This window comes from Aptenodytes patagonicus, chromosome 8 (genome assembly GCF_965638725.1).
Source record: "Aptenodytes patagonicus chromosome 8, bAptPat1.pri.cur, whole genome shotgun sequence".
Classification (NCBI taxonomy): domain Eukaryota; kingdom Metazoa; phylum Chordata; class Aves; order Sphenisciformes; family Spheniscidae; genus Aptenodytes; species Aptenodytes patagonicus.
In genome coordinates, this window is record NC_134956.1 from 5010740 (window position 1) to 5022936 (window position 12197).

At 63.8% G+C, this 12197-nt stretch overlaps 2 pseudogenes; both read left to right on the forward strand.

Annotated features, from left to right (window-relative positions):
* Positions 1-1068: 1068 nt before the first annotated feature.
* LOC143164322 (E3 ubiquitin-protein ligase PHF7-like) lies at positions 1069-5457 on the forward strand (annotated as a pseudogene).
* Positions 5458-7726: 2269 nt separating this feature from the next.
* LOC143164323 (E3 ubiquitin-protein ligase PHF7-like) lies at positions 7727-11384 on the forward strand (annotated as a pseudogene).
* Positions 11385-12197: the final 813 nt, after the last annotated feature.

Consider the following 12197-nt stretch of genomic DNA (forward strand, 5'->3'; position numbering starts at 1 on the left):
GTTAACTAAAAGGGGTTTATTAATGATTAAGCGATGATCAGATGGTAATTAATCGATGGTTGAATGAAAGTCAAATGGCAATCAAATGGTGAATAAGCAATAATTGAATCATTTAGGTTGGAAAAGACCCTTAAGATCATCGAGTCCAAGCGTTAACCTGACACTGCCAAGTCCACCACTAAACCATGTCCCTAAGCGCCACGTCTACACGTCTTTTAAATGCCTCCAGGGGTGGTGACTCAACCACTTCCCTGGGCAGCCTGTGCCAATGCTTGACAACCCTCGGCGCATCGATCCAGCCTGTCCAGATCCCTCTCTGTCGAGCCTGTCCACCCTCAAACAGATCAACACTCCCACCCACCGCCTCCGAAGCTGCCCCACAGCCACTTGCGGTTTCCTACCCCGCCAAGGAAAGGCTCACGCTGACTCTGAAAGGCAGCTTATTGCCATGGAAAAAGGCCATTTCCGCCGTGACTCCCCAGCTCGCGGTCCCGCTGCCTTTTGCTCTGGAGGCAGCACATCACCAAAGCCCTAAGGAGTTCAGGGGAAAGATGTTGGGCCACCTGCGACATTTAGGGGCCGTCCTGAGGTCCTGTGCTGTGCCCCGGCCACCCACCGCGTCTGAGCGGGTGGCATGTGTGAGCCCAGGCCAGGCTCAAAGGTCCCTTCTGTCCCCTGTACCGGGGAGCCCAGAACCGGAGGCAGTACTGCAGATGCAGCCTTACCGGTGCGGCGCAGAGGGGAAGGATCACCTTCCCCCACCTGCTGGCAGCGCTCCCCGTGCCGGGGCCAGGAGCAGAGATTTCCCTCGGCCAGGGCTGGAGCCCTGGAGTCGCGCTGCCTGAACAGCGCCTTTCGGCCAACAGTGCCACCCTCGACGGCTGCCCCGGGGGACCTGGCATTTGACTCTGCACTTGCTGCAGGAGCAGCCGCCCCGGTTGCATGGGTGCCGAGGGCTCGGGCCCCCGCCTCGGCACTTCACACCCACCCCTGTGAGGCGGTGGCCGAGGGCGTCCCTGCCCGTATTTGGGGCGCACGCAGGCCAGCGGTGCTGATGTCACAGCGGCCATGGTGACCCGCGGGGCCAAGCCCACAAAAAGGAACGCCGGGCTCAGGCCGTGCGTCAGTGCGACCTGGTGAGGTGAGGAGAGGGCAGGGGAGGGACGGGCCTTGCGCGGGGCTGCCGAGGGAGGAGGGGGGCCCCACACCTCGGGGCTCTGGGCCTGGGCTGCAAGCTCGCCCGCGCCTCGCTTCTCCCTCAGCCGCGTCCTGCTTCTCCCTCAGGGTCAGCAGAGGAGCAGTTGGAGGAGACACCCCGGCGCTGCTGGGACAGGGACTCTCCAAACGCTCACCGTTGACGTGCGCCATGTCCGCCAGGAAGCGGAAGGCCCCCGACTCGATGGAGCAGGGTGAGAGCAAAGTATCCCTCCCGCAGCCTGGCAGAGGGGTTGGCGGGGCGGTCAGCGTGGGGCCGAGAGCGGTGGCAGGGGGAGGCAGGAGCTCCCCAGCCGCCCCCGGGGCAGGGCCGCTCCTTTCCTCAGTGAGCGGGGCCCAGGCTGGGCAGTGGGCACCTGCTGGGACACCCGTGCCCGCAGTGCCCCCTTCCTCTCCAAGGCCTCCAGCCCTGCCCATCAGCCAGCTAGGCAGGGACAGAGCAGGCCCTTGGGGCAATCCCTCAGGGACGCTTCCCCCGGCCCCGCAGAGGTGCTCATTCCTGGTGGCATTTGCTCTCTCCCCTCCAGCATGCCTGCTGTGTCGCCGGGCAGAGGCCGACCCAGATATCTGCGGGCACAAACTGGAGAAGCAAGGGCTCTGTGTCCATGTGTTTTGCCTGGTGAGTTTCTCCGGGGCTCCCTCCAGCTTTCCGACAGGCTGTCCCTGCCACGCTCTCCTCATCAGCTCCTCGTCTTTTCTCTTCTGCAGTTTTTGGCCAACGAGCTTTTTCAGCAATGGGACAAGGAAGTAGGACTCATGGGATTTCTCCCTGAGGACATTCAACGTACAATCGAGCGGGCAGCACAGAAGGTGAGGACCTGACAAGAACAGGGAGATTTGTGCCAGGAGAGGTTTGCGGGAGCTTAGCCCAGACCCCGAGAAAGAAATCCCAGCCCTTCCAAGCAGCTCTGGGACAAAAGTCTTGCTCCCAGCAGCTCCACAGCGGCTCCAGCACAGGAGCCTCATCCGCCAGGCGGATCTGCGGGGTGTGACCCCGTAGCGGCCACATCCTGCGCCCTGCCCGGAGGCGTGGGGCTGGCTGTGGAGGCCCTGAGGCTGCCGCTGATGGGGGCTGCTGTGCTCTTTCCAGCGCTGCTTTGTCTGTGGCGAGAGCGGGGCCGCCATCACCTGCCGGGAGACGGGCTGTGACCGCAGCTTCCATCTCCCCTGTGCCGTGGAGGGTGGATGCATCACCCAGTTCCTTCCTCAGTACAGGTACCTCCCTCTCCCCTCCTCGCCGCCACCACGGAAGGACCCAGCGCTTCTCACCTCGCCCACCCCTTTCCTCTTCCCCCCAGGTCCTTCTGCTGGGAGCACCGCCCAGAGCAGGCAGTGGAGGCGGCTCCGGAGGAGAACACCACCTGCCTCATCTGCCTGGACCCTGTGGAGGACAGAAAGTCCTACAGCACCATGGTGTGCCCAGCGTGCAAACACGCCTGGTTCCACAGGGGCTGCATCCAGGTAGGAGCCGTTCCCTCGCCCCCGGGGCACAGCAGGCACTCAGCAGCACCAGGGCCTCACTCATGCTCCTTATGTTGCTCCTGCAGGGACAGGCTGTCTGCGCTGGCATTTCTCGTTTCCAGTGCCCCCTCTGTAGAGATAAGGATCTATTTCTCTTGGAAATGCTCGTCATGGGGATCCGGATCCCCTTCAGGTTGGTGTCCTTCTGCCTGGCTCACAAGACAGGAGGGTGCAAGCGCTGTGCCGTGCCAGGGCCTGCCCCAGCAGTCCTGGCCCTCCACTGTCCCGTGAGTCTGGGCTTCAGCTTCACGGAGGATTTGGAAACAGGGCCGGGGGGGAAGAGCAGGGACGCCCTGCATCTGCCTTGTGCCGGGGCAGCAGGGGCTCATCAATTTTCCTTTCTCCATCAGACTGCCATCATGGGAGAACAGCCATGCATACGCGGCACTAAGCGAGAGGCACAGCCGCTGCGATGCCAGTGAGTGCCTTTGTCCAGGAGGCAGGGAGCAGGCAGAGGAAGACGGGTAAGTTGCCAAAGCTGCACCCCGGGGCTCTGCACGGGATCCCTGTCTCGCCAAGGGCTCGAAGCGCAAGGACTAAGAACAAGAACTCTGCCGGACAATCCCGTGCTGCGGTCACTTTGTCCTCAGAGCCATGAACCCGTTTGCTTCCCCAGGCCCTGGCACCTGCTCCTGTGCTGCTCCTGCGCTGCCGAGGGCACCCACAGACGCTGCTCCTGCTTGACGAACAGCACGGCCAGCTGGGAGTGCAACAGCTGTGCTGGCCTGGGCACCGGTAAGAGGCAAAGCACCCGGGTGCCCCTGGGCTGGGGCCAGGGGCCAGGCAAGGCCTGCCAGCGGGTGCCCAGGGTGGGCTTGGCAGAGCCCCTCTGCTCCAGGAGGGCTGGGGGCACCGCCCTGGCCTATCCTGCCCCGGGCCTGGGGGGCCGTGCCCTTGACCTTCCTGCTTCCCCTTACAGCCTCCAGTGCCAGCTCGGAGCTCGCCGGCCCCAGTACCACTAGCCAGTCAGGACTGGGGCCTTCCCACGGCTCCCCGGCACCCGACACCAGCAGCCCCAGCACCGCCAGCCAGGCGGCATCAGGGCAGTCTCTCGGATCTCCGGCACTGGAGACCTGCAGCCCCAGCACCGGCAGCCAGGCACCATCGGGGTCCTCCTGCAGCTCCCCAGCACCGGAGACCAGCAGCCCCAGCACCGGTAGCTGTGCGGTATCAGGGCCGTCCCACGGCTCCCAAGTGCTCGAGGGCAGCAGCCGCTCCAGCCCCCCTGGGCCCGACCGCATGCAAAACCGCTCCCGCTGGCTGCGTCGGGCCCAAAAGCCCGACAGCCGGCCCAGAAGACGGCGTGAGAGCAGCCGCGTGCCAGCGCCAAGTGCTGAGAGCAGCACCCCGAGCCAGGCGGCGCTGGGGCTGTCCCACGGCTCCCCGGCACCGGAGACCAGCAGCCCCAGCACCGGCAGCCAGGCGCCATCGGGGTCCTCCTGCGGCTCCCCAGCACCGGAGACCAGCAGCCCCAGCACCGGTAGCCGTGCGGTATTAGAGCCGTCCCACGGCTCCCCAGTGCTCGAGGGCAGCAGCCGTTCCAGCGCCCCTGGGCCTGTGCGGACGCGAAACCGCTCCCGGATGAACCGTCGGGCCCAAAATCCCTACAGCCGGCCCAGAAGATGCCGTGAGAGCAGCTGCGTAGCAGCACCAAGTGCTGAGAGCAGCACCATGAGCCAGGCGGCGCTGGGGCTGTCCCACGGCTCCCCGGCACCGGAGACCAGCAGCCCCAGCACCGCCAGCCAGCTGCCATCGGGGTCCTCCTGCAGCTCCCCGGCACCGGAGACCAGCAGCCCCAGCACCGCCAGCCAGCTGCCATCGGGTTCCTCCTGCGGCTCCCCGCCACTTCAGGGCAGCAGCCGTTCCAGCGCCCCTGGGCCTGTGCGGACGCGAGACCGCTCCCGCTTGCAATGGCGGGCCCAAAATCCTTACAGCCGGCCCGGACGCCGCCACGGGACCAGCCGTGCGCCGTCCCCGAGTGCTGGCCCTGAACCCCCTCCACCGGCACAATAAAGTTGGCCGTTAATCTCGGCACTGGGAGGTTCCACGCTGATTTGTTGGCTTCCTCCATCTCCTCCTCTCCCTTTCTGGAGGGGCAGCGTCAGGGGCTGGGCCCAGAGGGTTGTCTTCTTCCCGGGGCTTGGCAGCACCTTCCCCACACCTCCCCCACACCTCCCTCCTTGCGGGCTGGCCTTGGCCGGCTGCCCAGCGCCATGGCCGTGTGCTTCGGGCCTCGCTGGCCTCCCAGCCTGCTCAGTTTCCCCGGGGCAAGTTCACACCCAGCCCCGGGACCGCGGGTCTCTGCCCCTGCCCCCGCCCCCGGGGAGGGTGGCCCGGCACGGCCCAGTCGGCACCGCCGCCTGTCTCCCGCCAATGTGGGCTGCGCCCACCCACCCGGCATGGCCCTCGCGGCTCGCCCCCCAAAATCACGCGCCCCGGCCCCGGCGACTTTTGACACGCTTCAACTCTGTTTCGTTCTGGACAAGGCTCTAACCAACTTCCTGTCCTCGTTGCCTAGGCTAGTGAGAATTGTGCCAAAGTGGCAAAGCTGCTCTTCTTTAAAAGTTCAGTTCGGTGTCACGTCTGTATTTGTGGCATGAAGATTTCTGTAGATTGTGTTTCTACAGTAGCCAAAGGGCATTCCCCGTTCCCCAGTTCCGGGTCCTGTTCCCCAACGGGATTGCTGCTGTACCAACCGAAGGCTTCCCTCTTGCGGTATAAGCCAAGAAATCCTTTTTAAGAGGGATTGCAAACACCGGGTAAGGAATTTACTCCAGGGAGCTCAGGAGAGTCAGAGCAGTACCTCTTACTGAGGGCTTGAGTCCCGTCAGACGCCCTTTAGAGCAAAAAAATCACATGTGCTCTACGGGAGGGTAACAAGGGGCCTGGGAAATGTCAGCCACCCAAAAGGATTTCCCTCCTGTTGGAGACCAGCAAGTACCTTTCTAGCGCAGGAAGGAGAAAAGATTTGGTTGCAGAGTGACTGCTGAACAGCTCTGTGGAAGTTGGCGGAGAGCTAGAAGGCTGGATCAAAGAAGAATGGTGACCAAAGCGCAAAGGGAATCCCGTCGGGTGGCTGTACAGGTCTGAACAGCCCTCTGCTCTTCAGGCAAACCACAGGTGGTCTTACGGTGCGTGCCTGATAATAGGCCTTAATGCAGCATGACAGTCGATCCATTAAAGTAGGGAGCAGCTGTCCTCTCTGAGGAAGGCAGGGGAACCCGGGAGGCCTGATGGGCTTTTCTGCCAACGAAGAGGCAATCAGGAAGGAAAGGAGGTATAGGGGGTCCAAAAGAGAACTTGGGTGGCAGCACTTTGTCCTTCTATTCTTGACTGCTGTGACTGGGAAGACGTGAGGTCTAGACATGGCCAGAAGAGGCAGTGCTCTTCAGGGGGATTGCGATGGGAGCTCCGAGGCACTCCCGAGCAACGGAGCTCCAACGGAGCTGGTCAAAGAGCTGTGGTCATGCACAGCCTCGCTCTGAACCGAGGTGCTTGTTCCCTGGCACCGTTCACCTCTGTCGGCATCTAGCTAACGGAGCTCTGCAATGCCCTGGCGTCGGAAGGCCGAGCGAAATCTCAGAAAGCCTGGTGAGAAGGAAACCCTGAGCACCAGAGTTTGTCTTGGGAGGTGGCTGGTAGAAGAGGATGGCTGAGGACACGCTAAAAGCAGGAGCTGAAGGAGGCAGCCTGGGAAGCCTCTGGTCACTCTCAGCAGCGTCAGCCAGCGAGTATTGCAGACGGGCTTCTTGGGGTTTCCGGTTTCTGTCTCGGTCCCGAGTTGCATGTCGGACCTGGATGCCTGGATTCTCCGATACTGGATTTCGCATTCCTTTTGTCCTACTCTGGTCGTGCCTGAGACACCGTCTGGGTTTTGTCCTGGTGTCGCAGGTGAATTATTCAGAGAAGTCATCCTTGTGGGGTTAACTAAAAGGGGTTTATTAATGATTAAGCGATGATCAGATGGTAATTAATCGATGGTTGAATGAAAGTCAAATGGCAATCAAATGGTGAATAAGCAATAATTGAATCATTTAGGTTGGAAAAGACCCTTAAGATCATCGAGTCCAAGCGTTAACCTGACACTGCCAAGTCCACCACTAAACCATGTCCCTAAGCGCCACGTCTACACGTCTTTTAAATGCCTCCAGGGGTGGTGACTCAACCACTTCCCTGGGCAGCCTGTGCCAATGCTTGACAACCCTCGGCGCATCGATCCAGCCTGTCCAGATCCCTCTCTGTCGAGCCTGTCCACCCTCAAACAGATCAACACTCCCACCCACCGCCTCCGAAGCTGCCCCACAGCCACTTGCGGTTTCCTACCCCGCCAAGGAAAGGCTCACGCTGACTCTGAAAGGCAGCTTATTGCCATGGAAAAAGGCCATTTCCGCCGTGACTCCCCAGCTCGCGGTCCCGCTGCCTTTTGCTCTGGAGGCAGCACATCACCAAAGCCCTAAGGAGTTCAGGGGAAAGATGTTGGGCCACCTGCGACATTTAGGGGCCGTCCTGAGGTCCTGTGCTGTGCCCCGGCCACCCACCGCGTCTGAGCGGGTGGCATGTGTGAGCCCAGGCCAGGCTCAAAGGTCCCTTCTGTCCCCTGTACCGGGGAGCCCAGAACCGGAGGCAGTACTGCAGATGCAGCCTTACCGGTGCGGCGCAGAGGGGAAGGATCACCTTCCCCCACCTGCTGGCAGCGCTCCCCGTGCCGGGGCCAGGAGCAGAGATTTCCCTCGGCCAGGGCTGGAGCCCTGGAGTCGCGCTGCCTGAACAGCGCCTTTCGGCCAACAGTGCCACCCTCGACGGCTGCCCCGGGGGACCTGGCATTTGACTCTGCACTTGCTGCAGGAGCAGCCGCCCCGGTTGCATGGGTGCCGAGGGCTCGGGCCCCCGCCTCGGCACTTCACACCCACCCCTGTGAGGCGGTGGCCGAGGGCGTCCCTGCCCGTATTTGGGGCGCACGCAGGCCAGCGGTGCTGATGTCACAGCGGCCATGGTGACCCGCGGGGCCAAGCCCACAAAAAGGAACGCCGGGCTCAGGCCGTGCGTCAGTGCGACCTGGTGAGGTGAGGAGAGGGCAGGGGAGGGACGGGCCTTGCGCGGGGCTGCCGAGGGAGGAGGGGGGCCCCACACCTCGGGGCTCTGGGCCTGGGCTGCAAGCTCGCCCGCGCCTCGCTTCTCCCTCAGCCGCGTCCTGCTTCTCCCTCAGGGTCAGCAGAGGAGCAGTTGGAGGAGACACCCCGGCGCTGCTGGGACAGGGACTCTCCAAACGCTCACCGTTGACGTGCGCCATGTCCGCCAGGAAGCGGAAGGCCCCCGACTCGATGGAGCAGGGTGAGAGCAAAGTATCCCTCCCGCAGCCTGGCAGAGGGGTTGGCGGGGCGGTCAGCGTGGGGCCGAGAGCGGTGGCAGGGGGAGGCAGGAGCTCCCCAGCCGCCCCGGGGCAGGGCCGCTCCTTTCCTCAGTGAGCGGGGCCCAGGCTGGGCAGTGGGCACCTGCTGGGACACCCGTGCCCGCAGTGCCCCCTTCCTCTCCAAGGCCTCCAGCCCTGCCCATCAGCCAGCTAGGCAGGGACAGAGCAGGCCCTTGGGGCAATCCCTCAGGGACGCTTCCCCCGGCCCCGCAGAGGTGCTCATTCCCGGTGGCATTTGCTCTCTCCCCTCCAGCATGCCTGCTGTGTCGCCGGGCAGAGGCCGACCCAGATATCTGCGGGCACAAACTGGAGAAGCAAGGGCTCTGTGTCCATGTGTTTTGCCTGGTGAGTTTCTCCGGGGCTCCCTCCAGCTTTCCGACAGGCTGTCCCTGCCACGCTCTCCTCATCAGCTCCTCGTCTTTTCTCTTCTGCAGTTTTTTGCCAACGAGCTTTTTCAGCAATGGGACAAGGAAGTAGGACTCATGGGATTTCTCCCTGAGGACATTCAACGTACAATCGAGCGGGCAGCACAGAAGGTGAGGACCTGACAAGAACAGGGAGATTTGTGCCAGGAGAGGTTTGCGGGAGCTTAGCCCAGACCCCGAGAAAGAAATCCCAGCCCTTCCAAGCAGCTCTGGGACAAAAGTCTTGCTCCCAGCAGCTCCACAGCGGCTCCAGCACAGGAGCCTCATCCGCCAGGCGGATCTGCGGGGTGTGACCCCGTAGCGGCCACATCCTGCGCCCTGCCCGGAGGCGTGGGGCTGGCTGTGGAGGCCCTGAGGCTGCCGCTGATGGGGGCTGCTGTGCTCTTTCCAGCGCTGCTTCGTCTGTGGCGAGAGCGGGGCCGCCATCACCTGCCGGGAGACGGGCTGTGACCGCAGCTTCCATCTCCCCTGTGCCGTGGAGGGTGGATGCATCACCCAGTTCCTTCCTCAGTACAGGTACCTCCCTCTCCCCTCCTCGCCGCCACCACGGAAGGACCCAGCGCTTCTCACCTCGCCCACCCCTTTCCTCTTCCCCCCAGGTCCTTCTGCTGGGAGCACCGCCCAGAGCAGGCAGTGGAGGCGGCTCCGGAGGAGAACACCACCTGCCTCATCTGCCTGGACCCTGTGGAGGACAGAAAGTCCTACAGCACCATGGTGTGCCCAGCGTGCAAACACGCCTGGTTCCACAGGGGCTGCATCCAGGTAGGAGCCGTTCCCTCGCCCCCGGGGCACAGCAGGCACTCAGCAGCACCAGGGCCTCACTCATGCTCCTTATGTTGCTCCTGCAGGGACAGGCTGTCTGCGCTGGCATTTCTCGTTTCCAGTGCCCCCTCTGTAGAGATAAGGATCTATTTCTCTTGGAAATGCTCGTCATGGGGATCCGGATCCCCTTCAGGTTGGTGTCCTTCTGCCTGGCTCACAAGACAGGAGGGTGCAAGCGCTGTGCCGTGCCAGGGCCTGCCCCAGCAGTCCTGGCCCTCCACTGTCCCGTGAGTCTGGGCTTCAGCTTCACGGAGGATTTGGAAACAGGGCTGGGGGGGAAGAGCAGGGACGCCCTGCATCTGCCTTGTGCCGGGGCAGCAGGGGCTCATCAATTTTCCTTTCTCCATCAGACTGCCATCATGGGAGAACAGCCATGCATACGCGGCACTAAGCGAGAGGCACAGCCGCTGCGATGCCAGTGAGTGCCTTTGTCCAGGAGGCAGGGAGCAGGCAGAGGAAGACGGGTAAGTTGCCAAAGCTGCACCCCGGGGCTCTGCACGGGATCCCTGTCTCGCCAAGGGCTCGAAGCGCAAGGACTAAGAACAAGAACTCTGCCGGACAATCCCGTGCTGCGGTCACTTTGTCCTCAGAGCCATGAACCCGTTTGCTTCCCCAGGCCCTGGCACCTGCTCCTGTGCTGCTCCTGCGCTGCCGAGGGCACCCACAGACGCTGCTCCTGCTTGACGAACAGCACGGCCAGCTGGGAGTGCAACAGCTGTGCTGGCCTGGGCACCGGTAAGAGGCAAAGCACCCGGGTGCCCCTGGGCTGGGGCCAGGGGCCAGGCAAGGCCTGCCAGCGGGTGCCCAGGGTGGGCTTGGCAGAGCCCCTCTGCTCCAGGAGGGCTGGGGGCACCGCCCTGGCCTATCCTGCCCCGGGCCTGGGGGGCCGTGCCCTTGACCTTCCTGCTTCCCCTTACAGCCTCCAGTGCCAGCTCGGAGCTCGCCGGCCCCGGTACCACTAGCCAGTCAGGACTGGGGCCTTCCCACGGCTCCCCGGCACCCGACACCAGCAGCCCCAGCACCGCCAGCCAGGCGGCATCAGGGCAGTCTCTCGGATCTCCGGCACTGGAGACCTGCAGCCCCAGCACCGGCAGCCAGGCACCATCGGGGTCCTCCTGCAGCTCCCCAGCACCGGAGACCAGCAGCCCCAGCACCGGTAGCTGTGCGGTATTAGGGCCGTCCCACGGCTCCCAAGTGCTCGAGGGCAGCAGCCGCTCCAGCCCCCCTGGGCCCGACCGCATGCAAAACCGCTCCCGCTGGCTGCGTCGGGCCCAAAAGCCCGACAGCCGGCCCAGAAGACGGCGTGAGAGCAGCCGCGTGCCAGCGCCAAGTGCTGAGAGCAGCACCCCGAGCCAGGCGGCGCTGGGGCTGTCCCACGGCTCCCCGGCACCGGAGACCAGCAGCCCCAGCACCGGCAGCCAGGCGCCATCGGGGTCCTCCTGCGGCTCCCCAGCACCGGAGACCAGCAGCCCCAGCACCGGTAGCCGTGCGGTATTAGAGCCGTCCCACGGCTCCCCAGTGCTCGAGGGCAGCAGCCGTTCCAGCGCCCCTGGGCCTGTGCGGACGCGAAACCGCTCCCGGATGAACCGTCGGGCCCAAAATCCCTACAGCCGGCCCAGAAGATGCCGTGAGAGCAGCTGCGTAGCAGCACCAAGTGCTGAGAGCAGCACCACGAGCCAGGCGGCGCTGGGGCTGTCCCACGGCTCCCCGGCACCGGAGACCAGCAGCCCCAGCACCGCCAGCCAGCTGCCATCGGGGTCCTCCTGCAGCTCCCCGGCACCGGAGACGAGCAGCCCTAGCACCGCCAGCCAGCTGCCATCGGGTTCCTCCTGCGGCTCCCCGCCACTTCAGGGCAGCAGCCGTTCCAGCGCCCCTGGGCCTGTGCGGACGCGAGACCGCTCCCGCTTGCAACGGCGGGCCCAAAATCCTTACAGCCGGCCCGGACGCCGCCACGGGACCAGCCGTGCGCCGTCCCCGAGTGCTGGCCCTGAACCCCCTCCACCGGCACAATAAAGTTGGCCGTTAATCTCGGCACTGGGAGGTTCCACGCTGATTTGTTGGCTTCCTCCATCATCTCCTCTCCCTTTCTGGAGGGGCAGCGTCAGGGGCTGGGCCCAGAGGGTTGTCTTCTTCCCGGGGCTTGGCAGCACCTTCCCCACACCTCCCTCCTTGCGGGCTGGCCTTGGCCGGCTGCCCAGCGCCATGGCCGTGTGCTTCGGGCCTCGCTGGCCTCCCAGCCTGCTCAGTTTCCCCGGGGCAAGTTCACACCCAGCCCCGGGACCGCGGGTCTCTGCCCCTGCCCCCGCCCCCGGGGAGGGTGGCCCGGCACGGCCCAGTTGGCACCGCCGCCTGTCTCCCGCCAATGTGGGCTGCGCCCACCCACCCGGCATGGCCCTCGCGGCTCGCCCCCCAAAATCACGCGCCCCGGCCCCGGCGACTTTTGACACGCTTCAACTCTGTTTCGTTCTGGACAAGGCTCTAACCAACTTCCTGTCCTCGTTGCCTAGGCTAGTGAGAATTGTGCCAAAGTGGCAAAGCTGCTCTTCTTTAAAAGTTCAGTTCGGTGTCACGTCTGTATTTGTGGCATGAAGATTTCTGTAGATTGTGTTTCTACAGTAGGCAAAGGGCATTCCCCGTTCCCCAGTTCCGGGTCCTGTTCCCCAACGGGATTGCTGCTGTACCAACTGAAGGCTTCCCTCTTGCGGTATAAGCCAAGAAATCCTTTTTAAGAGGGATTGCAAACACCGGGTAAGGAATTTACTCCAGGGAGCTCAGGAGAGTCAGAGCAGTACCTCTTACTGAGG